Raw genomic sequence first — 25,442 nt, forward strand, 5'->3', positions numbered from 1 at the left:
ATCCCCGAATATTGATAGATATGTGACTCACACTCAAATCTGACACTCATTACATGAAGGCCATTGAAAGATGCACGACTGAAATGGACTCCAATGCAGCTCGACATTAAAACCTATATGGACCACATGGCCCATTCCTCAACACAGAAGCATTAGGCGAATAAACCAGATTGCAACATCTACACTCATGAGGCCACATAATATTATCTCTGGCGCAAGTTTCAGATCTGCATTGCCCAACCACCATTTTGCTGGAGCCAGAGGCCTTTCTTATGTCCCTGATGTGCACAGAAAGGCAACACACTGTAATGAAATGGTGTGAGACATCATAGACCTGAAGCAATTGATGGGAGATATGTGAGAAGAGGAACATCTTCTACATTTGTATGACCTTAGAACATTGTATCAGATAGAAGAGCCATTGACTAGATGAGAAGTTCACAGAAACAAAATATATTTACATATGTGCATAGTATATATAGATTGTGTACACCCTTTGTGATCTGAAAATTTCTTAATTTTTCTCAACGTTCTGCTACGTTTAGGTGCACCCCCAACATCCATAGCAGAGGTAGAGGCAGCCTGTTGACTGCTATGCCCTGTTAACTGTTTTGACCTTGGTGGGCATCCTCTGGAGGGAAGAGGCCTGGAAGGTCCTGGCCTCTTTGGGTTTCCTGCTGTGGAAAGGTGCACCCTCCATAGCTTGAGAAGCTGTAATTGATGCAGTCACAGGCAGAGTGGACTAGGAGCAGGTGGGCAGCCCAGGAGAGTCCTGGGTGGATTTCCCCAGGATATCTGGCTGATGCTCCTCCTCCCTGTAGGTGCCCGAGCGCCCTCCCTCACTCCTTGAGGAGAAGGAGCTCCTGGAGGGAGATTGAGGTTCTCCACCTGCCTCTCGCCTAGTCACTGATGGATCACACTCATGGTTATAGCAATGGTATGCAGATCTTCGCATATCCAGCAGAAACTGCTGGACCAAGGTATCCATGGCGGTTGCCACCCTTCCAATGGTTACTTTGATGTGCTGGCATGTTGGGGCCATAACATCAGAATGAACATGGACGGACTCCTGCATCGTTTGATGATGGCCTCTGGCAACCCTGCCTAATGTATGTCTTTGGAGTTTCGATATCTCTCTAAGGGCCAAGTCCAGAAGCTCATCATAGGACTGGGACTCAGCAGAAGCCTGACCTCCATCAGTTCTTCGAGTGTCAGTGACCTTGGCTGTCACTGACTCCAAGCCTGGTCTAAAATTAGGTCCCACCAAGATGTGTGTCTCTGCACTGTTTGAAGGTGCAAGTGAAAGCTATGACGGCTGTGCATCTAGCTGTCCTCAGAATCCTCATCCAAGATGGTCAGGGGTCTGGGGCTGATGGGCTGGCTGGCGGTGTCTTCCTCCTTTTCTTGCTGATGCCTGTATTAGAGAGAAGGGAAAATTAGTTATTGCCTGGATAGTCACATAAATTAAAAATCACTCACAGTTTTGGTGGGTGGGGCAAGACTAGTGGATGTGGCCTCATTGGTTTGTTGGGGGATGCCGAGCTCACCTTTGGTGTAGGCATGATCCTGCTCTGTTGCCCGCTGTTCAAAGGGGGGTGAGTGGCCTAAGCTCTGGCATCCCTTTCCGGTCTGGCATCACTCCCTGTTGATGTGTGCAATTTTGTCCCACATAACAACAGATGGACAGACTCTCAGCAGGATGGATACAATAGCAGATGATAAGCATGCGTGACTTCTGTGTGTGCTGAGCGGGCCTTTGTAAGAGCTGTAGATGTGACTTGTGCAGGATGTGACAATAGATGAAGATGTATGTGTGTGTACGAGAATCAGTGGTGATGTCCCTTGTGCTGGTAGTGTGCGAGATCCCTGTGGACTGTAACCCTGCGAATGTCTGATGGCCTTATGAAAGTGTGAGTAGAGACTGAGGAGAAGTTTGACTTACCCTGGCGGAGAGGATGAGATCATATACCTTTTCCTGTGGTGGATAGCGGACCTCTTCTGCAGAGCATTGATGCTGACCACCCTGGCAACCTCCTCCCAAGCCTTGGTGGTAAGGGTGGGGGACCTCCAGCTCCCATCATGTGAGTAAAGGACCTCCCTCTGGTCCTCCACTGACTGGAGGAGTGCCACCAGTGCCTTGTCGCTGAAATTGGACGCACAGTGTTTGTCTCTTCTTGGGGCCATCATTCACCACAACAAGTCCTGGGCTGCAGAGAGTGAATGTATGCATGGACGCCATTTAAAGATGACACCCAGAAATAAAAGCTGATGAGATAACGGTAGGATGGATGAATCCCAGCCCACCCCACCACAAGATGTGGTGTGCTGCTTGTTGCATAAATAATGAGCTAAAAAGTGGATGATCTGGCACGGCAACCCGCCACACTGGCCAGCACACCACACTCAGTCCCCAGAGCAGAAAATTCCACCCTACTGACTTGTTAGAGAAATTGAAGCCCATGCAAATAAAGGACTAGTGCCTGTGTGGATATAAATAATGGACAGAATGTAGAAAGTAGTAATGAGTGGTTGTTTTTTTCAGAATAGAGGGAAGTGTACAGGGGACACCCCAGCGGTCAATGTTGAGATCACTGCTCTTTTTGATAAATACTCATTACTTGCATTTGTGTATATTCAGTGAAATTTCAAAGTTTGCAGAAGAAGTGAAACTCAGAAATAGGATAAAAGGTCAGGAGAACATAGATAGACTGGTGACACAGGCAGAAAAATGGCAGATGAAATTTAAGAAGTGTGAAGCAATTCATTTTGATAGAAAGATTGAGGAGAGGCAATATGAAGTAGGTGGCACAATTTTAATGGGGATGCAGGAACAGGGAGACCATGGGTGTACATACACAAGTCTTTGAAGATGTAGGACCAGAGAAGGCTGTTTAAAAGACATACAGGATCCTTAGTTTTACAAATAGAAGCATAAAGTACAAAACAAAGGGGAGTTATGCTTCACCTTTATAACAAAATCGGGATTAGTCCCCAGCTGGAGAATTGTGACCAATTCTGGGCACCACTTTTAGTAACGATGGCAAAACTTTAGAGAGGTTGCAGAGGAGATTGACCAGTAGGGGTGAAAGACTTTACTTACATGGAGACATTGTGGAAACTGGGAGTGTTATCTTTAGGACATTAGAGCAGAGAAGATTAAGGAGAGATTTGATAAAGGTGTTATAGAATAAGGACAAACTATTTCCAATGGCAAAGAGTCAGCAACCAGAGGACAAAGATTAAAGGCAATTGGCAAAGAACCAGAGGCAACATAAAGACTTTTTTTATTATGGAATGGGTTGTTATGATCTGAAATGCCTAACTGAAAAGTGGTAGCAGATTCAATAATAACCTTCAAAAGGGAATTGAGAAAACACTTGAATGGGGATTATTTACAGAGCTACGGAGAAAGAGCTGGGGAATGGGATTAATTAGATAATTGCTTCAAACATCCGACACAGACATGATGGGCTGAATGGCCTCCTTCTTTGCTCTTACTTTCTCTAATCCTATGGCCCCAATATTTGCTGAGGCAGCATTTCCAAGTGGAGGGGTTGGCAAGATGGGTGGCAGCGAGTAGTTCTGGTCAGGAACATGGTGGAGATTTATTGTCACGGTATCCATGCACTTTTTTTAACAGATTCTCCAACTGGGAGCCCACTAGATTAACAGACTGAGCTCTCCGTTGGATGAGGAATGATCAGCCATAGTTCAATGAATAAGATTCTGTTTTCAAAGGATTCCCACCACTTATTGGAGCCACAATGCATATCCCTTTATGTTATGCAGCGTAAGCCACTTGCAATATCGGACCCTGTGATGACACGTGCAGCCAATTAACAGTGCGGATAGTGTTGGCTGCTTTCAGGAATAATGGAAATCAGCAGGCATCTGAAAATTATTGTGCTGTCTGAGGCATCATGATTGGGTGCAGCTTAATCACACACTGCAATCCCCATGCAAATTTAACCCCCATGTAACATTAAATCTCTGCATTTCATTGTCTAGCTTTATTCAAAAGATCCAAGAGTGGCATAATAATGGAGCCAGTTTTCATTTGTTAGCCCCAGAATCACTAGGTTTCCAGCTGGAGTTTCTTTACCTGATGAATTTGAAAGAAGTACAACAAAGAGATGTTAGGCAGGCCAGTGTGCATGACGGCTGCACTGTGAGAGTCACCAATACCTTGACAGACTAGTTCTCAGACCATGCGCTGCCATAGGGGAATTTTACGAACAGGAATGGGATCGGGCAGGCTGCCTGCCCCAAGGAAGCAGGCAGCCAGTTTAAATATGCAAAGGCTCTATTAAGGGCCATTTTGCTAGATTGGTGGCAATCAACTTCTCACCACGTGGTGAAACTGCCAGCTAAATGAAGGTAGGCTCCCAACAGTATCCTGAGGAGGGTTTAAACCTATTGAGGGAGCACCAGGCAGGGAAGGCAGCCCCCACGGCCCCAGTGATTTGCTTGGAGGGGTTTCCCCTTCATCACTTGCATTTTATGTTTTCAAAATTTTTTACAACCGATCTGCTCAATGCAGCAGCTCTTCAGCCTGGTTCAGCAGTGGCCACCATTCCTGTGAATACTGCTGAGGCTCCTAACTTGCCGGCTGTGTGACTGGGCCAGCAGCTTTTGGGGGCGGGTTGCCATCCTGAACAGGACTTAATTGGCTGCCGCCCATAAACTTGAGGGGGAAGTTCCATAGGCCACCTGTGCATGCTGGCAACCTGCTTCTCTGGCTGCTGGCAGGCCATCTGCCCAATCAGCAATATTATGCCCTTAGACTCTGTTTCTCTCCATGGATGCTACCAGATCTGCTGAGTATTTCCAGAATTTTCTGTTTTTATTTCTGATTTCCAACACACATTATTTTGCTTTTGTATTAGAGATTATTGTATTGTATTGTATTGTTAAAATAATTTCAATTTTTATATTAGGAAAGCAACAAGATGTTTAAATTCTAATGTCAATTTTCTCACATATTAATATAAATTTTTGCTCTGTTTATAAAGCTCTGGTCTGTGCCTGAAATTTTTTTAGGATAAAGAACCCATTAAGTTAAAAATAAAATAAAATCACGTGGGAATAAACAGGCAATTCTGCAAATTAAAGGGCGGAATTGTCCAAGGTTTGAACTAAGTGCGGTAGCGGACGGTAAAATGGATGTTTTACCCGTTGGCCGCAATGGCAGCTTTTCACACCATATCGTCCCGATCCCGCCTCATTAATAATGCAGTCCCGGGAAACATGACTTTTTGATGGTGGGCGAGCTCTCATTCACCCGCCACGCCATCACATCACCTCTTCATCATGCTGGGCGCCATATTTAAAGTACCACGTGAACACCTCTCAGTGCTTCCAGCCCACGACTGCTGCAAAGAAGACATGGCCCCAAAAGGCAATAAGTCTTCAGCCCCCCCAGTCCCTTGAGTACCGTTTGGACACAGTGGAGGCCCACCGTGATGTCTTCTATCCCTGCTCTAGCCACAGGAGAGGCAGCAACATCACCAGTCCAGCATGGGAGGCGGTGGCAGTGGTGGTCAGTGCAAATGCCCTATGAAAGAGGACAGCCACCTAGTACCAAAAAAGGATGAATGATCTCCTCCGTTCCTCCAGGGTAATTCACTCTTCCCATCACTCCCAACTCTCACAAAATCAAACCTATCACACACCCACAGGGATCTCACTCACTGCCAGTTCAAGGGACATCACCATTCATTCTCTCAAACAGACCTTCATTGTCCTCATCCTGTCCATGGGACCACTCACCACTCACACATGCCAGGCATACTTCTCATCTTCATCCTGCTTACATTCTCTCCATCTGTATTCATACAGAACAAGCTGGCACACAACAAAAGGGAGAGGTCACAGACTGCCTGAAATCAAGGTCCTCATGGACTTTGAAAATAGATTCATCCAGCTTGCCGCTGAGGATCTGGATCATTCCTGTGCTAGCGGTGAGGTTGGCGATGCTCTACCAAGTGAGGATCCAGCAGTGCAACATCCATCAGACAAACATGCTGTGAGTGATGTGTCTTGTTTCACAGGCTACTGCCAAGCACTAATTATCGCTCCTACCTTTCACAGATACATCTGGGAAACAGCTGATGGAATCCACGACCCAGGGCCTCCAATCAAGCCCTGAAGAGGAATCTGAAGGCACCTTCATTTAAGATCTGTCACAGTGCTCACCCACACCCTCCACCAGTGCAGAGATACAAACCATGGTGGGATCTAGATTTACAGTAGCCTCTGAGAGAAGAAATTCCTCCTCATCTCTGTTTTAACTGGACGCTGCCTTACTCTGAGATAATGCCCTCTGGTCCTAGACTCTCTCACAAAAGGAAACAATCTCTCAGTATCTACGCCTGTCAAGTTCCCTAACAACCTTATATGTTTCAATAAGGTCGCTTCTCATTCTTCTAAACTCCAATGAGTACAGGCCCAACCTACTCAACCTCTCCTCATATGAAAATCCTTCCATACACAGGATGACCTTTGTGAACCTTTTCTGGACTGCCTCCAATGCCAATTCCTTAGGTAAGAGGACCAAAACTGTTCACAGTATCCTAGGTGTGGTCTAGCTAGTACCTTGTACAGTCTTAGCAAGACTTCCATATTTTTATACTCTATTCCCTTTAAAATAAAGGCCAACATTCCATTTGCCTTTCCTGCTGAACTTGTGTGCTAGCTTTTTGTGATTCATGCACGAGGACCCCCAAATATCTCTATGCTGCAGCTTTCTTCAGTCTTTCTCCATTTAAATAATATTCAGCTCTTATATTCTTCCTGCCAAAGTGCATAACCTCACATTTTCCCACACTATATTCCATCAGCAAAGTTTTTTCCCAGTCACTTAACCTGCCTATATCCCTCTGCAGCCTCTTTGGGCAGTATTTTTCATTCGGCACGCAGATGCGCACCTGATATGCTTGAGCGTAAAATAGTGCAAGATGACATCGAGTGAGCATCCCGAAGTCATCATGTACTCATGCGATATTTCGGTCGGCAGGTGCACGCAAGACTCAGCAGCACACCCACCAACACTTAAAAGGGTTACTAAGCCCATTAACCGCACAATTAACTGGGATTTTTTGCTGCCCATCCAACGTTCCAGTTGGCTGGCAGGCAAATCGGCCTGGCGGCTTTTACAATTTTCTGGAAATCTCATCCAAGGGCAGGATGAGGTTTCCGAGATTTACTTAAATAAAGATAAAAATGTTTGGACACAAATTTCAGCATCCATATATTTAGGTGACTCATTCTGATGGATGGGCAAATTTTCCGGATTTTAAAATCTGCTTTTATTGAATTTAAATTCTTACACTCCCTGAGGCAGCTCTTTGCCTTCAGGGAGCTTTCATTCCATGCTCCATAGTTTTAGACTAAGGGGTGGTAGATTTAAATCAGAGATGAGGAGGAATTACTTTTCTCAAAGGGTCGTGAATCTGTGGAATTCACTACCTCAGAGTGCAGTGGATGCCGGTATGCTGAATAAATTTAGGGAGGAGATAGACAGATTTTTAATTAGTAATGGGTTGAAAAGTTATGGGGAGAGGGCGGGAAATTGGAGTTGAGGCCAAAATGAGATCAGCCCTGATCATACTGAATGGCGGGGCAGGCTCAACGGGCTGAATTGCCTACTCCTGCTCTTAGTTCTTATGTTCTTATGTTCCCCCATGCTCACTTCAACACTTGCCTTCCTCCCATCCCCACTCCGGCAGTGCTCAGCCCTTCAGCCCATCTTTCATGCTGGCTGGCCGTTAATTGACCAAGCAGCGTGAAATTGCAGTTGGGGGCCGATCGCGGGTGGCAGTCCGTTCCCCAGCCACTACCAGGCCCACCAACTCAAAAATCCTACCCTTTATGTCATCCTCACTTGCCTTCCCACCTATTTTTGTGTCATCTGCAAACTTGGCGATAGTACATTCACTTCCCACATCCAAGTCATTTATCTATATTGTAATTATTTTTACACCAACAATGGTCTCTGTGGCACTCCACTAGTTACAGGTTGCCATCCTGAAAATGTCCCCATAATCCCAACTCTCCGTCTTCTATTAGCTAACCAATCCTCTATCCATGCTAATATACTACCTCCAACACCATAGGCTCTTATCTCATTAAGTAGCCTTATGTGCGGTACCTTATTGAAAGCCTTTTGGAAATCCAAATATATTACACCTACTGGTTCCCCTTTATCTATCCTGCTTGTTACCTCCTGAAAGAATTCTAATAAATTTGTCAGGCATGATGTCCCCTTCATGGGCCAGAATTCATTGGCCAGAATTTTCGCGTCGGCGATTTGGGGGAGGGGCCCGCTCGCCGACGGGAAAATGACACAGGATGACATTAGGAGGAACCCCCGATGTCATCCCGGTCCCTTTAAATTTTCAGGAAGGCGGGCGGACAGCAAAATCAGCTGTCCACCCGCCAACCTGTCAATGGCCAATTGAGACCATTGACAGGGTAATTAAAGGCCCTGCCCGTCCAACCTTAAGGCTGGTGGGCAGGCCAGGAGCCCCAGCGGGCTTCTAATAATACAAGGAACCTGTTCCACTGGCAGGATGAGGTTTCATGTTCCTTTTTAAAACTTTAATAAATGTAATGTGATATTTATTAACATTGTCACATGAGGAGGACATGTTAATAATATTTTTATTTCTCTATTTTTTTAACTTTTGCACACTGTCAGTAATCTCCCTAAGACAGCACTTTGTCTCAGGGAGCAGTGCGCTCTTTCGCGTGACAGCTGGGGATTCCCTCCCCCCTGCACAGGAAACATATAGCACTTCCTGTCGGGCAGGCCGCTGGGTGGGCCGTAATTGGCCCGCCCACTCAAAAAGGCGGCAGGCCCCATTTCAGTAACGGGGATCGGCTGTCCGCCCGCCGCCGAGCCAGTGGAGCCCGTATGCCCACTAAGGGCAAAATTCTGCCCATTGTATTTCTATAGAAAGGCATGCTACAGAACACTGAATAAAAACAACTTACTGTGAACAAGCACAGAAGTTGTATTCTGAAAGCAGCTGAAGTTTCACATTCCTCTGAGTATTATGTAGTGTCAGATGTGAAGAATACCACAGATATGAATGAACTGCAACCAACAAATTTACAATCTGGAGAGGAACTTGCCAGATATTGAGGTTTGCACTATAACAACAGTATTAATATAAAAAACCCAAGAGGATATCAGCTTTGACATTTCTCCTCATGACCAATTTGTCATGGTTCATGAAATGAAAATAAACTCATAGTTCTGAAAATGGAGTTTGAAGAGCAATTTAACCACAGAAAAAATGAGCTTGTGATATTTCATGTCAAATTTAAGAATTAAATAGAGTTTGAAGTTTGAAGGAGCCTCATATACAATTTTACCTCATGTGCTGAACACAATGACAATTCCAGGCCAGACGCCTTTATAACAAATTCTTGACACTTGAAAATAATGATATTAATTTTCAAGCTGCAGAAATTAGTTAACACACAATCAAGAAAACAATGAAAACAAAAGTCAATGTGAGGTGAAATAAAATGTAAATTGTGAATTAGAGATTAAATTATCCTTCTTCTCCAAAAAAATTAAATTTCATTTTTCTTCGAATTTAATGGCAGCTAATCAAAATATGGGTTTTAGGATGATTTCGTGAACCTGATTCAGATAGTGGGAACATAAGAAAAACAGCAAAACATGATGGACCTGCAATGATTCTCCCTTCAGCAGCAACTAATTAGCTCCTTGCTGCCCCTTCTCTGTGCCCTGTGCTGCCTCCTCTATGCCCCTTGCTGCCCTCTCTTTCTATGCCCCTTGCTGCCCCCTCTCTCTGTGCCCCATGCTGCCCCCTTTCTCAGTGCCCCTGTGCTGCTCCCTCTTTCTGTGTCCCATGCTGCCCACCCTCTCTGTGGACCATGCTGCCCCTCTCTCTATGGTGCTGTGCCGCCCCCCTCTCTCTGTGGCCCTGCCCACCTTCTCCGTCTCTGTTTCTCCTTGTGTTTCTTCCCTTCTTTACTTATTGGCTTTGTAAATGTTTGCAATTTCACTTTAAAATGTAATACTTGGGTATAAAAAGGATGGACAGAGCAATTTATCACAGGGTCCTGCGTGGAATGAGTATTTTAGTATTCCCTTTTGGCATATCTCACCTAGTTCTTAAATAAAGATGGAAATGCTGAAAATACTTAGTAGGTCTGGCAGCATCTGTGGAGAGAGAAAGAGAGTTAACATTTCAGGTCAATGACCTTTCATCAGAACCCAGCTATTTCATGTTTTGTTATATAAATAGAAGGTGGCATGGCAATGGCAGATCACTTTGTTGATGGTATATCACAAGTAAAGTCTCCATTGTCTAAAACAATGAGATCAATTTTCATCTTTAGACATAAATGGCACTGTAAACAACAAAAATTGCCAACTTACATCAGGAGGTTAACCTGTTCTGATTAATGGACAGGAATAGAATTAGACAGCCATTACTCCTGCCAGAAGTAAGCGGCAGCCTCGTTAACATAACTTAAAAACAGTTGACAGTTAAAAGCAGTTAGGGCAACCTTGGTATTAATCAGCACTGCTACTGCTGCTTCCTTCATCTACCCAAAAACCATGAGTGGTATTAGTTATAAGGTTGTCATTTGCAATGCTACTTGAAGGTTAAAGCTGGGAACAAGTCTGGGAATGTTTATTCTTCATTCTTTAAACTTCAGGGGCCTTCTTCAGTTTAACTCCTTAAAGCTTGGTTTTCATTTACATTTCTTTGCCTCTTAAATCTGCTGCTGTGTTGATTCCCTCCCTTTTAAGGTGCTGCTGCAGGCTCGCATTAGTCTCTACCCTGTCAGATATGCAGCCATTGGAGTGATGGCTGCAGTGGCAAACTGCCTAGCAATAGTGTAACACTGTCTGTTGGCTTGTTTTATTTAAGTGAGGTACAACCACAGAAACAAATGGTGCCAACCACCAGAGTCAATATGGGCATTAACACGTCAAAGAAAAATTTATAGTAACAACTCATCCAGTAGCCTCTGCAAAAGGTACAAATAACACTACCACGAAGACTGCAGAAATTCCATCTTGTCTAAGGATCTTACTATAGAACCTAGATAAGTAATCAATTTATCGTCCAGCTCTTCTACTGCCCTTCAAAAGATTCACCAGATCTAGATGTGATTAACAACTTGCAGTACAGAACAAATCATTTGTAGGGGGATCAAGGTCAGGTTGCTGAGGTTTTCTGCCAATTTAATTCACAGCAGAACTTCCTATTAATTTCCATCATAGCAAATCATGCTAAACAATTATCTGCTATTTGTAAAACAGAAAGCAAAAAAAAACTTAAAGGCAAACTATGCCTATATGCACACACAGTTAGTTATTGAATTGAATTACATGAGCAATGTGTAGAGATTAGCTCCAAAGTATAACTTCTGAAATATTTTGGACTTTAGATCAATTAGATTCCAGAATCTCGGAATTGCGACACTCCACTCACTCAATGGGAGCACAGATCAGAGAATCAATTTTAACTGAACTTCCTGGACTGAAATTGGGTGATTTGGGGCCAGACATGCCTTTCGCTCATTGCCCAATTTTACTGTCCATTAAAGTCAGGTGGAATGTAAAATGAGCTATTAGTTCTATATTAGCTGCCTAATGCCCGAGTCAAAGCACACCCAATTTTACGTGCCATTGAAATCAATGGAATGTATAGTCAGGCATTGTGTAAAACTGACACCTAGCCTAAATCAGCCCCATACCCATCAAGTAGTTAGGTAAAAATCGGGGCTTATGTTATTGTTTAATTTTTAACTGGACTTTTTCATTGGTTTTATGAGAGGAATATAAAAACACACTTTGCTAAATGTATTGCAGTTATATAAGACTCATTTTAGAAGCCCATTTTTATATATATGCCATCTTAACAATGTGTGTTGAGATTTCTCAAACACAGGACTCCACAAGATTTATGAAGCCAAAATAGTTTTTTAATGACTACACCTATAGTAAAACAACACTGTAGATTATTAACCACAGTGCAGCTGAATTAAGCCAATTCATTGGATGTAAATTCTGTGGTTGTTCCAATTGAGAGAGTGTCAGTAATGCAGTTCCTGCAGTCTGCCTAATTTCAGGATCTGGAGATGATAACATTTCTGTGAAATCAACTTGGAATAGCATATGCTACCCTTCAACTGATGTTTTGCAGAATTTAACAATCTTACATACAACCTTAGCATCCTTTATGCCTTTGATAAAGCCCCAGAACATCATATTTATAACTCTCATGAGGAGTGAATGTCTCTGAAGAAGGGTCATATGGACTCGAAACGTTAACTCTGTTTCTCTCTCCACATATGCTGCTAGACCTGCTAAGATATTCCAGCATTTTCTGTTTTTGTTTCAGACTTCCAGCATCCGAATATTTTGTTTTTATATTTGAATGTTTCTGTGTTGTTCTCTTTAGAATTAGGTGAAAGGGCTGATTGAAACAGATGAATGGTGGGCATACTGATTTATTGTTGTGTGGCATGACACAGGTCACTTTAGAATAGCTGCAATAATTTCATTTCTTCCACAATGGACTTGATTTATCAAAACCAATTGGGTGTTGAAAGACCTGTCCAGCTTTCAAAATGCCATTATCTTCTTCCACACAATATTTGCACCAATTAGATTTTGCCATTTTCTAATGATCAAAGCTATAACTTAAAATTAGGAAAGCATCTAGAGCCATAAACAGTTTTGGGTTCACGGTATTCTGATTAATGTGAAAAACATAATGTTGCCATATTTTGATTCTGAAGCTGGAATGCTACCAAAACCCTCAGTTTGCAACCAAAATTTGACTCCCACCCAACCAAACCCCAATCCATAACACAGCACAACTTAATTCCAATTTTTTTTTCTTTATTCCTGTTACCACCTTATGATTTCTCAAGTCTCTTTCACGTAGGACTGGAGGAAAGCTAGAAGGGGCTACAATATTCTCGGTGGAGAAGTGGGTAGAGGGAAGAAGGGAGGTGGAACTAGTTTCACAGAATCACACAGTGCAGAAGAGGCCCTTCGGCCTATCGAGTATGCACGGACACGTGAGAAATACCCGACCTACCTACTTAATCCCATTTACAAGCACTTGACCCATAGCCTTGAATATTATGATGTGCCAAGTGCTCATCCAGGTACTTTTTAAAGGATGTGAGGCAACCCGCCTCCACCTCCCTCCCAGGCAGTGCATTCCACTGGTCACCACCCTCTGGTAAAAACGTTTTTCCTCACGTCCCCCCTAAACCTCCTGCCCCTCACCTTGAACGTATGTCCCTTGTGACTGACCCTTCAACTAAGGGGAACAGCTGCTCCCTATCCACCTTGTCCATGCCCCTCATAATCTTGTATACCTTGATCAGGTCACCCCTCAGTCTTCTCTGCTCTAATGAAAACAACCCAAGTCTATCCAACCTCTCTTCATAACTTAAATATTTCATCCCAGGCAACATCCTGGTGAATCTCCTCTGCACCTCCTCCAGTGCAATCACGTCCTTCCAATAATGTGGCGACCAGAACAGCACACAGTACTCTAGCTGTGGCCTCACCAAGGTTCTATACAACTCCAACATGATCTCCCTACTTTTGTAATCTATGCCTCGATTAATAAAGGCAAGTGTCCCATATGTCTTTTTCACCACCCCACAAAATGCCCCTCCACCTTCAGAGATCTATGGACATACACGCCAAGGTCCCTTTGTTCCTCAGAACTTCCTAATGTCATGCCATTCATTGAATACTTCCTTGTCAAATTACTCCTTCCAAAGTGTATCACCTCACACTTTTCAGGGTTAAATTGCATCTGCCACTTATCTGCCCATTTGACCATCCTGTCCATATCTTCCTGTAGTCCAAGACATTCAACCTCACTATTAACCACCCGACCAATCTTTGTGTCATCCGCAAACTTACTAATCCTACCACCCACATAATCGTCTATGTCATTTATATAAATGGCAAATAATAGCGGACCGAGCACAGATCCCTGTGGTACACCACTGGACTCTGGCTTCTAGTCACTAAAGCAGCCTTCTGTCATCACCCTCTGTCTCCTACAACTAAGCCAATTTTAAATCCACCTTATCAAATTACACTGTATCCCAGGTGCATTTGCCTTCTTTATAAGTCTTCCAAGTGGGACCTTGTCAAAGGCTTTGCTGAAATCCATATAAACTACATCAACTGCATTACCTTCATATACACACCTGGTCACCTCCTCAAAAAATTCAATCAAATTTGTTAGGCATGACCGCCTTCTGACAAAGCCATGCTGACTATCCCTGATCAAACCTTGCCTCTCCAAGTGGAGATAGATTCTCTCCTTTAGAACTTTCTCCAATAGTTTCCCTACCACTGACGTGAGACTCACTGGCCTGTAGTTCCCTGGCTTATCTCTACAACCCTTCTTAAAAAGCAGAACCACATTAGCAGTTCTCCAGTCCTCTGGCACCTCCCAAGTGGCCAGAGAGGAATTAAAAATTTGGGTCAGAGCCCTGCAATCTCCTCCCTTGCCTCCCTCAGCAGTCTGGGACACAAATCATCTGGACCTGGAGATTTGTCTACTTTTAAGCCTGCCAACACCTCTAATACCTTGTCACTCCCTATATCAATTTGTTTAAGAACCTCGAAGTCTCTCTCCCCAAGTTCGATACCTTCATCCTCATTCTCTTGGGTGAAGGTGGATGTGAAGTATTCATTCAACATTCTAGCGATGTCCTCTGGCTCCACCCATAGATTGCCCCCTTGGCCCCTTATGGGCCCTAATCTTTCCCTGGTTATCCTCTTCCCATTGATATACTTATAGAATATCTTGGGATTTTCCCTACTTTTACCAGCCAGAGCTTTCTCATATCCCCTCTTTGCTCTCCTAATTGCTTTCTTAAGCTTCACCCTGCACTTTCTGTACTCCACTAATGCCTCCACTGATTTGCTTCCCTTGTACCTGCTAAAAGCACCTCTTTTCCTTCTCATCATAACCTGAATATCTCTGGTCATCCCTTGTTCTCTGGGCTTGTTACTCCTTCCTATCACCCTAGAGGGAACATGTTGAGCCTGTACCCTCCCCATTTCCTTTTTGAACAACACCCACTGTTCCTCTGTAGATTTCCCCACAAATAACTGTTCCCAGTCTGCCTTGGCCAGATCCTGCCTTATTTTACTAAAATCCATTCTCTCCCAACCCAAAACATTTTTTGCAACTTGTCTATTTCTTTGTCCTTAACAAACTTAAACTGTACCGTATTGTGGTCACTATCACTAAAATGCTCACCCATACCACCTCAGCCACCTGTCCTGCTTCATTCCCCAGAATTAGGTGCAGTACTGTGCCGTCCCTTGTTGGACCTTCTACATATTGACCTAAAAAGTTCTCCTGTACACATTTCAAGAAGTCCACTCCACCCAAGCCCTTAACACTATGTCTATCCCAATTAATGTTGGGAAAGTTGAAATCACCTAACATAATTACCCTTTTGTTATCGTTTTTACACACCTCCGCAAATTGTGCACATATTTGCTCCTCAATTTCCCACTGACTATCTGGGAGTCTATAATAAACACCTAACAATGTGGCTACCCATTTTTTATTCCTAAGCTCTACCCACAAAGCTTCATTCGATGCCCCCTCCAAGATATCATCTCTCCTTACTGCAGTAACTGACTCCTTAACTAATAATGCAATGCCTCCTCCTCTTTTACACTGGCCCTTCAGCAGGAAAAAGTGACAAGTGGATCGATTAGGATATTCAAGCTGGCATCAGCGAATCCTGCTGGCAAAACCATACTCAACCTAATCTTCACACATCTTAAAACACTACGGGAGAAGTTTGAATGCTACTTCCCCTTTGAATGTGGAAGACTTTGACTGGGTACATGGTTCAGTTAGCTTACTTCCTTTTGAACTGTCAAATAAATTGTCGTTGAAGAACAAGAGGAATTCATAGAGTTTAGGATGGATTGTACACTGAAACTGAAATTTGCAGAAATGTCTCTGGACACATTTTGGTTGCTTGCAGGACAAGAATATTCATCTATTTCAGATTGTGCTATAACAGTACTCTTACCGTTTCCCACAACCTACCTGTGCAAGTCAGCGCTCTGAACACTGGCTTATGTAAAAATCAAAAGGAGGGAATGCCTATCAGCAAAACAAGACCTGTGAGTTTCCCTGTTATCAGTTCCTCCCCAGATCAAGAGACTCTGCTCATAGGGGTAGGCCCAGGTGTCACACTAATGTTGCCAGTAAGATGCTGCTCACAGTATTTCCTTCATTTGTGTTTTGCTTTGTTTTATATGTTTTTAATTTCAATATTTTTATAATAATTGTGAAGAAACTGAACTATTTTTATCATGTTATGAATATGAACTTTTACATTGAGAAATGCAGACTAAAAAAACTGAAACAATTGAAATATTTAATTGGAAACGCTTTTAAATTAAATACATTTTTATTTATATATAAATATATATATAAAATATATATAAATATATATATAAAAAGTTACTGGTAGTAAGAAGTTCATTGTAAACCACTTAAACTAATGAAAATTGTATTAGATGGTGGCTTGATGTGTTTTAGGAGGTTTTAGAGATCAAAGGCTTTTGCTAGAGGGCAGTTCAATTGGAGAAAATAAAAGGTGTACCTCAAAATTTTTTATAGTATAAAGGTGTGCTGTGACATAAAAATACATTGGGAACCATTGAGCCACGCTGTCACCTGCTTAGGCATGTGCCTGTCTTCGTCAGGTGACTAACATTGTTCATTTTTATTCCTACAGGATACACAAAACATAGGGAAGAAACCAGACCTGCAGCAAGATGCCCTTTCTTGCCATTCTTCTATACTTGTATTTCTATGATATTATTTCCAACTTTATTTCTTATAGCTATAAGAAGTTATAACATGCAAACAGGCCAATCAGCTCAATTCACCTTGGTGGTTACCCTACATGAAAGAAAATAGTCTGATTCAAATTACACATCCTGGCCACAAATTCATTATTCTCTTTCCCTTCATCTACCTGTTGGATCTAAGGGCAGAATTTTTAATCCTGCATGCGGGCACGTGCCCGACCCGCTCAGGAGTAAAATAGCACATGATGATGTCGGGTGAGCGTCCTGACATCATCGCGCACTCGCGCAGACATTTCACTCGGCGGGAGTGCATGGGTGCCGGAGCAGCGCCTGCCATTAATTAAGCGGCCACTTAAGGCCCTTAACAGTCCAAATGACTATGATTTTTCCTCGCCCATGTGATTTTCTGCTCATTGCATGGGTAAAATGGGCAGGCGACCAGCCAACATTTTCACAAGCCTTATCCAAGGGCAGGCTAAAAAGGGTCAGCAGCACTGCCAGTGTGAGTAGTGAGGAGTTTTGGAGATAGTTTGCAGCCGGTTGCTTATTGGTACTTATCAGCTTCACCTCTGCTCAGGGCTTCATTTTTAGCATTTCCAGGCTTCATTTCTGGACTTGTTGTCTGCCAGGCCCCTGGAGGAGTCAGACCATGTGCACCCTTCCAGCTATCAAATAGCCTTCCCTTACCCTGGAAATGAGGATTGTGGTCTCCGCTGAAGGTACCTCCTCTTAGGAGCAAAAGAGGGGCAGAAGGGAGAGGAGGCCATATGTCCATGTGCAGCTTCCAAGGGAGGAACCTGTGGGAGGAAAAGCGCAGGCTCAAGGGGCATAGGGCCAGCAGATAGTCCAAGGCAGAAGGGGCCGCAGAAGACACCACTATCCTGCTACCAGGGTTTACAGGAGGTGATGCAGCTATCTCAATATGTCTGAGGTGCAATGCTGAAGGAGTCTTCACCTCTCAAGGGAGACGGTGACCTCCAATTATCAGATGATTAGGCCTGAGATCAGCTCCGACCGTGTGGGTGGACATCCCATGCCAGTGGCTCTGGAGGTCACAGTGGCCCTCAAATTCTATGCCTCCAGCTCTTTCCAGGGGTCAGTGGGGGATCTGTGTGGAGTCTCCCAATCAGCTATCCACAGCTGCATCAAGCTGCTAACAGAAGCTCTGTTCGGGTTGGTCCTGATCATTGTTCTTTTTCTTACAGATGAGACCAGCCAGGCTGAGCGAGCCAGAGGCTTTGTAGCGATTGCTGGGTTCCCCCACATCCAGGGTGCAAACGACTGCTGTCAAGGTGCAGGCGAGTCAGTCAGGTGCCTTTGTCAACAGGAAGGGATTCCACTCCATGAACGTGCAGATAGCGTTGGATCAAGGCATCCCTGGTGTCCCTGCCTCCCTGTAGATTACCAAGGTCTGCCTCCACGCCTACAGCATTGCCCTCACTGTGCTTCTCTTTGGACTCACTACTGGACTCATCATCTGTGGCCTGTTGCTGCAAAGCCTCTGGCTCGATCAGCCTGGCTGGTCTCTTGCAGATTCTGCAAGTCTGTGTAAGGTACCCTGGCAGCTCCCATGACATGTCATCTTGAGACAGGTGCCAAGGCTCTTCAGTGCTCCAGCCCAACTGGATAGATGGCTGCTTGGTGACAAGGGCTATCCATTGAAGTGGTGGCTCATGACACCTCCATCACCCAAGAACAAAGGCAGAGCAGCGTTACAATAAGAGTCATGTCTCCACAGGGGCTATGGTAGAAAGGACCATAGGTCTTCTCAAGGTGCACTTACGATGCCTGGGGCATTCAGGGGGAGCACCACAATACCCCCCAGAGCGGGTGTCACTAATAGTGGTTGCATGCTGCACTTTCCACAATCTGGCTCTGGCAAGTGGGGACTGGAGGAAGAGGATCTTGACACAGCTCCACAGGCCACAGATGATGAATCCAGTAGTAAATCCAAAGAGGAGCACAGTGAGGAGAATGCTTAGGGCGTGGAGGCAGACCTCGGCAACCTGCAGGGAGACAGGGATCCCAGGGATGCCTTGATTCAAAGCTCCTTCAGCTAGGCTACCAAAGATCAGCTTCAAACGCATGCCAGGGCTGCTGCCTCCATCCCTGCTGTCTGAACCCAATGAGCACTCAGTGCCTGTGAAATAAAGTTCAGAGCCACCTATGTCCAGCATTGCATACTGGTGTTCCCCACACCAATGAAATAAAAAGGTAAAGCACACTCAGGTCATGACTACAAAAACATAATTTATGTCATTCTGACAGATCAATAATCTTAACAGAAACGTTTCTGGTATTCAGCATTAGACCAGTATACATAAAGTAAACAATAATGAACATAAAATCACCTGCGACCTGGACCTCGTGTGCTCATGGGGCTTTTAACTTACATTTGCGAGTGCTTCATCTAGGTTCTCCCCCCTCGCTGATACCAGCATTGGAGACAGCCTGCTGACTCTGCTGTCTTGTTGGCTTTGATGACGTTAGCAGTCGTCCTCAGGCCAGTGGAGACCTTGCTGGCCTTGCCTGGGAGGGGGCAGCCAGTGCCACAGCTGGCATCTCCCCAGTCACCGCTGCCTCATCAGATGCCATGGTCATAGGCATCATCCAGAGTACCCTGAGATGAGCCCACAGAGCTGATAGGCAGATCATGCGCCAATGTGAGGTTGCTCTGGACCTCCCTGCACACCATTGAAGGACAAGCACCTAGCTGGGATATCGGGTACCTCATCCATCTCCCACACTGACACTGACCACCTGAGGTCAGTGCCTGTGTGAGGGCTTGCAGGTCCAAGCACAATCCCAGGAACACCTCATTCTGTCCCCAGAGCTGCCTCTCCATGAGAGTCGCCACTCTCTCAATGGAGGAGGCAGTGCGCTCACCCTTGATGGTCAATGCAGTGCTTAATGCACTGATGGACTCCTCCATTACAGAGACCATGGCATGCACACCCTCATGGATCTCCGCCAGATTCTCCCGCACATCTCGCTGGACATCCAGTATCTGCCACCTAATGGACAGCTCCAGAGGCTCATCAACTGAGCATTGTCCTGGTCCCCAGTAGTCCTCCAACTGACGGTGCCCTGGGCACTCTCTGCCTCCGCCTGTGCCTCAAGAAATTGTGAAGTGCCCTCACCAATGTGCACTGGCACTCTAATGCCCACCAAAGTGCTGGTATCTGCGCTAGTGCCTGCTTCAGAGAGCGGATGTGACACAGGTGCAAATGACGCCTGGTTGTCCTCTGGTGTCAGTGGTGGCCCTTTGGGTCTGGATAGCGAAGGCCTGTTGGCAAACCTAAAGGGAGAAGAAGGACATGTCATTAGCTAAAGTCATCACACTGTTACTGCGCATGCCAGGCACCCTGGTGAGACAACAGAGATCTGCATCATAGTGCCCTCATCTTCCAATGATTAGTGAGGTCTCCAGGTTCTAGGCTAACATCAATGAAGAGACCACACTAGAATGGTTGCACAAGCCAAAATTCTCACCGCTGTGTACTGCACACTTACCTTCGTCTAGCACCCCCGCCTCTCCACACGATGTTGAACATGGGATGTGCCAGCTCTCGAGCTCTGGGGTGTCTTGCTCATACCGAGAGAGAATTAGGAAGCTAACAGGGCCTCCACCAGTCCGTGATCTGTTTATATTGTTGTGGATCACCTTCTCCTGGAACAACAGAGGAGCATTGATTAGTTCATTCTGTACATGCAGCACCATTGCAGTCTGGCCAACCCCAGCTGAGGAGCACCTGGCAGGGCACATTCAAGTCGTGACCTTCAAGCCACAAGGCGCTCAGTCCAAACAGCCAGGGCTCAGCCCATTGGCCAGCCCTGGCGTGACTGACAGTTGGTACTCAGTCTCTAGCACCCCTGAGGTCCATGGAGGGGGGGGAAATGGCCAGAACTTAACACATCTGCACACTGACCCATGCTGACATGGTACTCACCTTTCCTGAGCGCAGCAGGTCATTGAAGCGCTTCCAGCACTGCACCAAGGAGCACCACTTCAGCTCACAGCTGCTGACCAGCGCTGCCACCTCCTCCCATGTCCTCTTGGTGAGGTGCGGTGGCTTCCTCCTCCCATTCCTGGGGACAAGGGTGTCCCCCATGGCAGCCACCTCCTCCAGGAGGACAGCGAGGCACTCATCAGAGAAGAGGGGAGGCCGAGTGCCCACCCAACCTGTCCCCCCGCCTGCTGGGTCCAGCTGTACCCGGGTCCATAGTGCGGGCTCAGGGAATGTCCTCCATGGCAGCCTTCCAGGGGCTGCCTGGGCCGCTTTTAAACCAGCCGCCGGATCGCGATTGGACACGATGGCTGACAGGACCCCTGCCCCCACTCGACCCTTCCCAGCCAGTGCGGAGCTGCATTTCATGCTGGGCAAGCCTTAATTGGCCTGCCAGCGCAAAATTGCAGTCAGAGTCTGATCGCAGGCAGTGGTCCGTTTTGTGGGTGCTCCGAGGTCCACCTGCCCGATGAAGGGAAAATCCTGCCCTAAGTATTAACATAATATTTACCTCAACAACTGGCCCTAATTAATGAAATCTACAACCTCTCAAATCTTTGTGCAAAGACATTTTTCTTGCTCTCTCTTGTAAATAGTTTCCAATATAAAAATATCAGACTGTTACAGAGGCTCTCCGTTTGCACAAAAATGCCAGCCAAGACCTGAATCCAGGGGGAGAATTTTCCCCACGTCGGGCGGGCTGTGCGGGAGCGGGAACAGGCGTGGGCAGTCGCAATCGGGTCCACGCCGTTATTTTACGTGGTCGGGCCAATTAAGTCCCGCCCAGCATAGTTCAAGACTCCCATGGATAGCGGGAGTGGGCAGGCGGTGGCGAGCGTGCACAGATCGTCGGGTCCAATGGCAACCCAGCGGCCTGTTTAAATGAAGGCCTGGCAGCCTTTGCAAGGATGCTCAGAGTGGCTGGGAGAAGAGCACAGCAGAGGACCAATGTGCATGATGCAGGTCTGGAGGGTAGGCCATCGGGGCAGGCCAGGCTGGAGGGTAGGTCAGCGGGGCAGTTTGTCCCTCGTTTCCCTGATGAGTGCTTGGGTGCCTTCCTGGAGGAGGTGGCAGCACGGTGGGGGGCGGAGGCATCCCCACATGACCAAACGTGCATGGGAAGAGGTGGCTGAGAGTGTCAACTCCCATGATGTGGTGCGGTGCACATGGGTCCAGTGCCACAATAGATTCAATGAACTCCTGCCCTCGGGAAAGGTGAGTACCATGTTGCCTCAAGTCACTTAATGCAACCATCACCCTTTCCCCCCAGCAGCCACCCCGGCAACTCTGAGTCCAGTAATGGAATCGAATCCTTCATGGCATGTATCCCTCGCCAGGTGTGCCAGTAGATATTTCCCATGCCCAATTAACCCTGAGAGAGTTGAGCTAGGATGTGTTCTGCATCTGCAGCATGTGTGACACTGACACCCAGCGTATAGAATGGGGTTGAAAGTCAAGGATCTGCACCGAGGCAAAGTGCTGGAGATGGGAAGCATGTCAAAGTTAGGGTGCTAACATGGTGGGAGGGGAGCTTCCAGTTGGCGGGACACCAATCTGATCTTTGCACTCCACGTGCTTGTGCCTCGTTGCTTAGCAAAGTAACACCTTGTGGTGCCACATGTGAAGGAGGCAGCATTTGGGCAATGGGGTGGGGGTCAGCCCAGGATTCTTTGGGTGAGTAGCTGCAGGGTGACAAAGAACTGGAGTCCTGCAATGTCCCACTCTGGCTGGGTTGGCGATGGGAATTCAGGTGCAGGGTGCACTAATCAATGCTCTTCTCTCCTTTTCAGGAGAAGACTGCACACAATTCCACAGAATGGATGCAGACTGGTGGAGGCCAGGCCCAGTTGGCGATCCTGACACCTTACGGGCAGCAGACCATGGATCTGGAAAGGTGCCATGCCCCCAGGTCAACTGATGGCGGTGAGGCTGGGGTGCCACGGGGAGGTATGTTTGGCGATCACCCAGGTCACCATGTGTGTCCCAAAAGCCATGGCACTGCTGAATGCTCAGTGATTGAAGTTAGCAACATCGGTTGACCATTGATTATGGAAGGATGAGCGCATAATGATCCAGGGGAGCAGCATGCAAGTTGACATTGTCTGCACTGTAACTAATCAAATGTCCTTTTCCTTCCTTTCAGCATCACTGGAGCAGGGCCAGAAGGAGGAGGCAGAGGGCCCACCTCTCACCCCTGAGGCCCCAGAGCAAATCCACTCACCAGCATCATACCATCTCTGCCAGGCAGGCACCAGCGCAGATACCAGCACGTCGGTGGGAATTAGATCTTCGACTAGTGTCCCGGGGCACGGCCAGTGAGGGCATTTCACGCTCGCTTGAGGTGCGGGCATAGACAGAGTGCCCAGGGCGCCAGCAGTGAGAGGACTGCTGGGATCCAGGTACATGCTCGGTCGGTGGCTGATGATGTGCGTCTGGAGTCATCTGTGAGGCAGTGAATGCTGGAAGTGCAGCAGGGAATGCAGGATGATCTGGCAGAGATACATGAGGCTATGCGTGACATGGTGCCTGTGCATGAGGTGTCCACGCAAAGCATCACTGACGCAATGAGCCTCATGGCTGAGTGCCATGCTTCCTCCATGGAGAGAGTGGCGACTCTTGTGGAGAAGCTCCTCCAGGAGAACAATCAGGTCCTCCTGGGGTTGCGCTCAGACCTACAAGCCCTCACAGCGGCATTGGCCTCAGCTGGTCAGTGCCACTGTGGGAGATTGTTTGGGTACCAAGTATCCCAGCTCGGTGCCCATCCATCTACTGTGAACAGGAAAGTCCGAAGCGACCTCACATCGGTGCAGCAGTTGCCTGTCATCTCTGAAGGCTCCTCTTAGGGTACCCCGGATAAGGGCAGCAGCACCTCCGCCCCTCTGCCAGTGACCGTGGCATCCGATGAAGCTGCAGCAACTGGAGAGAAGCAAACTGTGGAACTGGCCGCTCCCTCCCAGATGGCACTATCAAAGGCTGCACCGGCCAGAGGATGTCCGCCAAGGTCATCAAGGCCAACAGGGCAGCACAGTGGGCAGGCTGTCTCAGATGCCAGTGCCAGCAAGGGGACAGCACCTAGATGTCGCACCCATATGCGTAAATTTAAGGCAGCTTAGGCACACCACGGATTTCTCACTGGCACTTTTATGTTAGTAGTTTCTGGAAGACTTGGTGTGATGTCCAACAACACACCTCTGAACTCATAGTACACCCACCTTCCGAAATATCGTGATGACGTGCAGTGACGTCAGGACGCACGCCCAACGTCACCGTGCATCATTTTACGTGTCAGCATGTGGGGTCTTCCCCCACATGCCAACAGGAAAATTCTAGCCCAGAAGTCATACCATGAGGCCAGCATCTGCCATTTTCACAGCGGGGGAATGGGGGAGGGTTATAAATCGACACTGTGGCTCATGGAGGCAGCTGCCCGTATAAATTAGCAATTGGCTCCACTTGTGATTTTGGTGAATAGATGTTGAAAATTAGAAGTGTGCAGATTGAACTTAATAGGAGCAGGTCTGAACCTTGTGAATTCATTTGGATAGCCAGTGTACACTTTTGGAATGGTAAGGTACTCTTTTGGATATGGTCCTGGGACACCTAAGGGAGAGGTAAAGCACCCTTTGAGAGAGGTAAGGCTCTTCGGGGTGGGTCACATGCCCATTTAGAATTGTTAAAGGAAAATGGGAGGTGGGTGGGAGGTGGGTGAGGCATGAGGTTGCATAGGTTGGCGTGAATGGGGCATGGGTAGGGGGTGAGGGCTGTTTAATGTTTCAATCATTTTTTAACAACAACAAAGCACAAAGGCATGCCTACTGCCACGGCCACCTCCACACCCAACAACCTCTGCACTCATTCTGGGGACAGCCGGTCCAACGTCTAATCCAGCCCGCACCCCTGGAATGAAAATCCAACCTACTGGGCCTCTTTTTCCTGGGCTAGGTTGGTGAAGCCGAGAAATGCCCTGTCCCAACACGGCAGCGAAAATCTGTGCCGAGACCTGTCTTTCAGCTTACAGCTATTACTTTGCTCCAGCAACCAATATGACCAGGATGGGAATTTGGATTTCCAAAGGCACTCTCAGATATGCAACAGCAAAGTAGCTCTTCAGAGGACAAGAAAGGCAGATGCAAGAATTTTTCATATTATATAAGAACTTGTCCTTACCACAGGTCTTGTATTTATTGGCCCAGGCAATATTTCCTGGATATGTCAATGGAAATATATTATTAGCTCCATCTCATAAAGGAGGGTGTCACATGGTTCCTGGAGGCCAACTCTTCCCATCATAAGGTCACTATTGCATTAAACTACCATGTCACCGTATCCTTCAATGCTACCACCTGTGATGTATGTCAAATCAGTCTTAGATGCATCAAATGAGTCTTTGGTTGCAAAGGCAACACTTTCATCAGTTTGTTTTGGAAAGAAGGCATTAGCTTGACCAAACAAATACTTTTCCAGATGGGAGCTCTGCTAAGAGTATATAGAATTGTGGATGTAGCCCGCATACTATACTAACTGTTAAACTTAGTTGACTCCTCCAAATA

This window comes from Carcharodon carcharias, chromosome 3 (assembly GCF_017639515.1).
Source record: "Carcharodon carcharias isolate sCarCar2 chromosome 3, sCarCar2.pri, whole genome shotgun sequence".
NCBI classification, from domain to species: Eukaryota; Metazoa; Chordata; class Chondrichthyes; order Lamniformes; family Lamnidae; genus Carcharodon; species Carcharodon carcharias.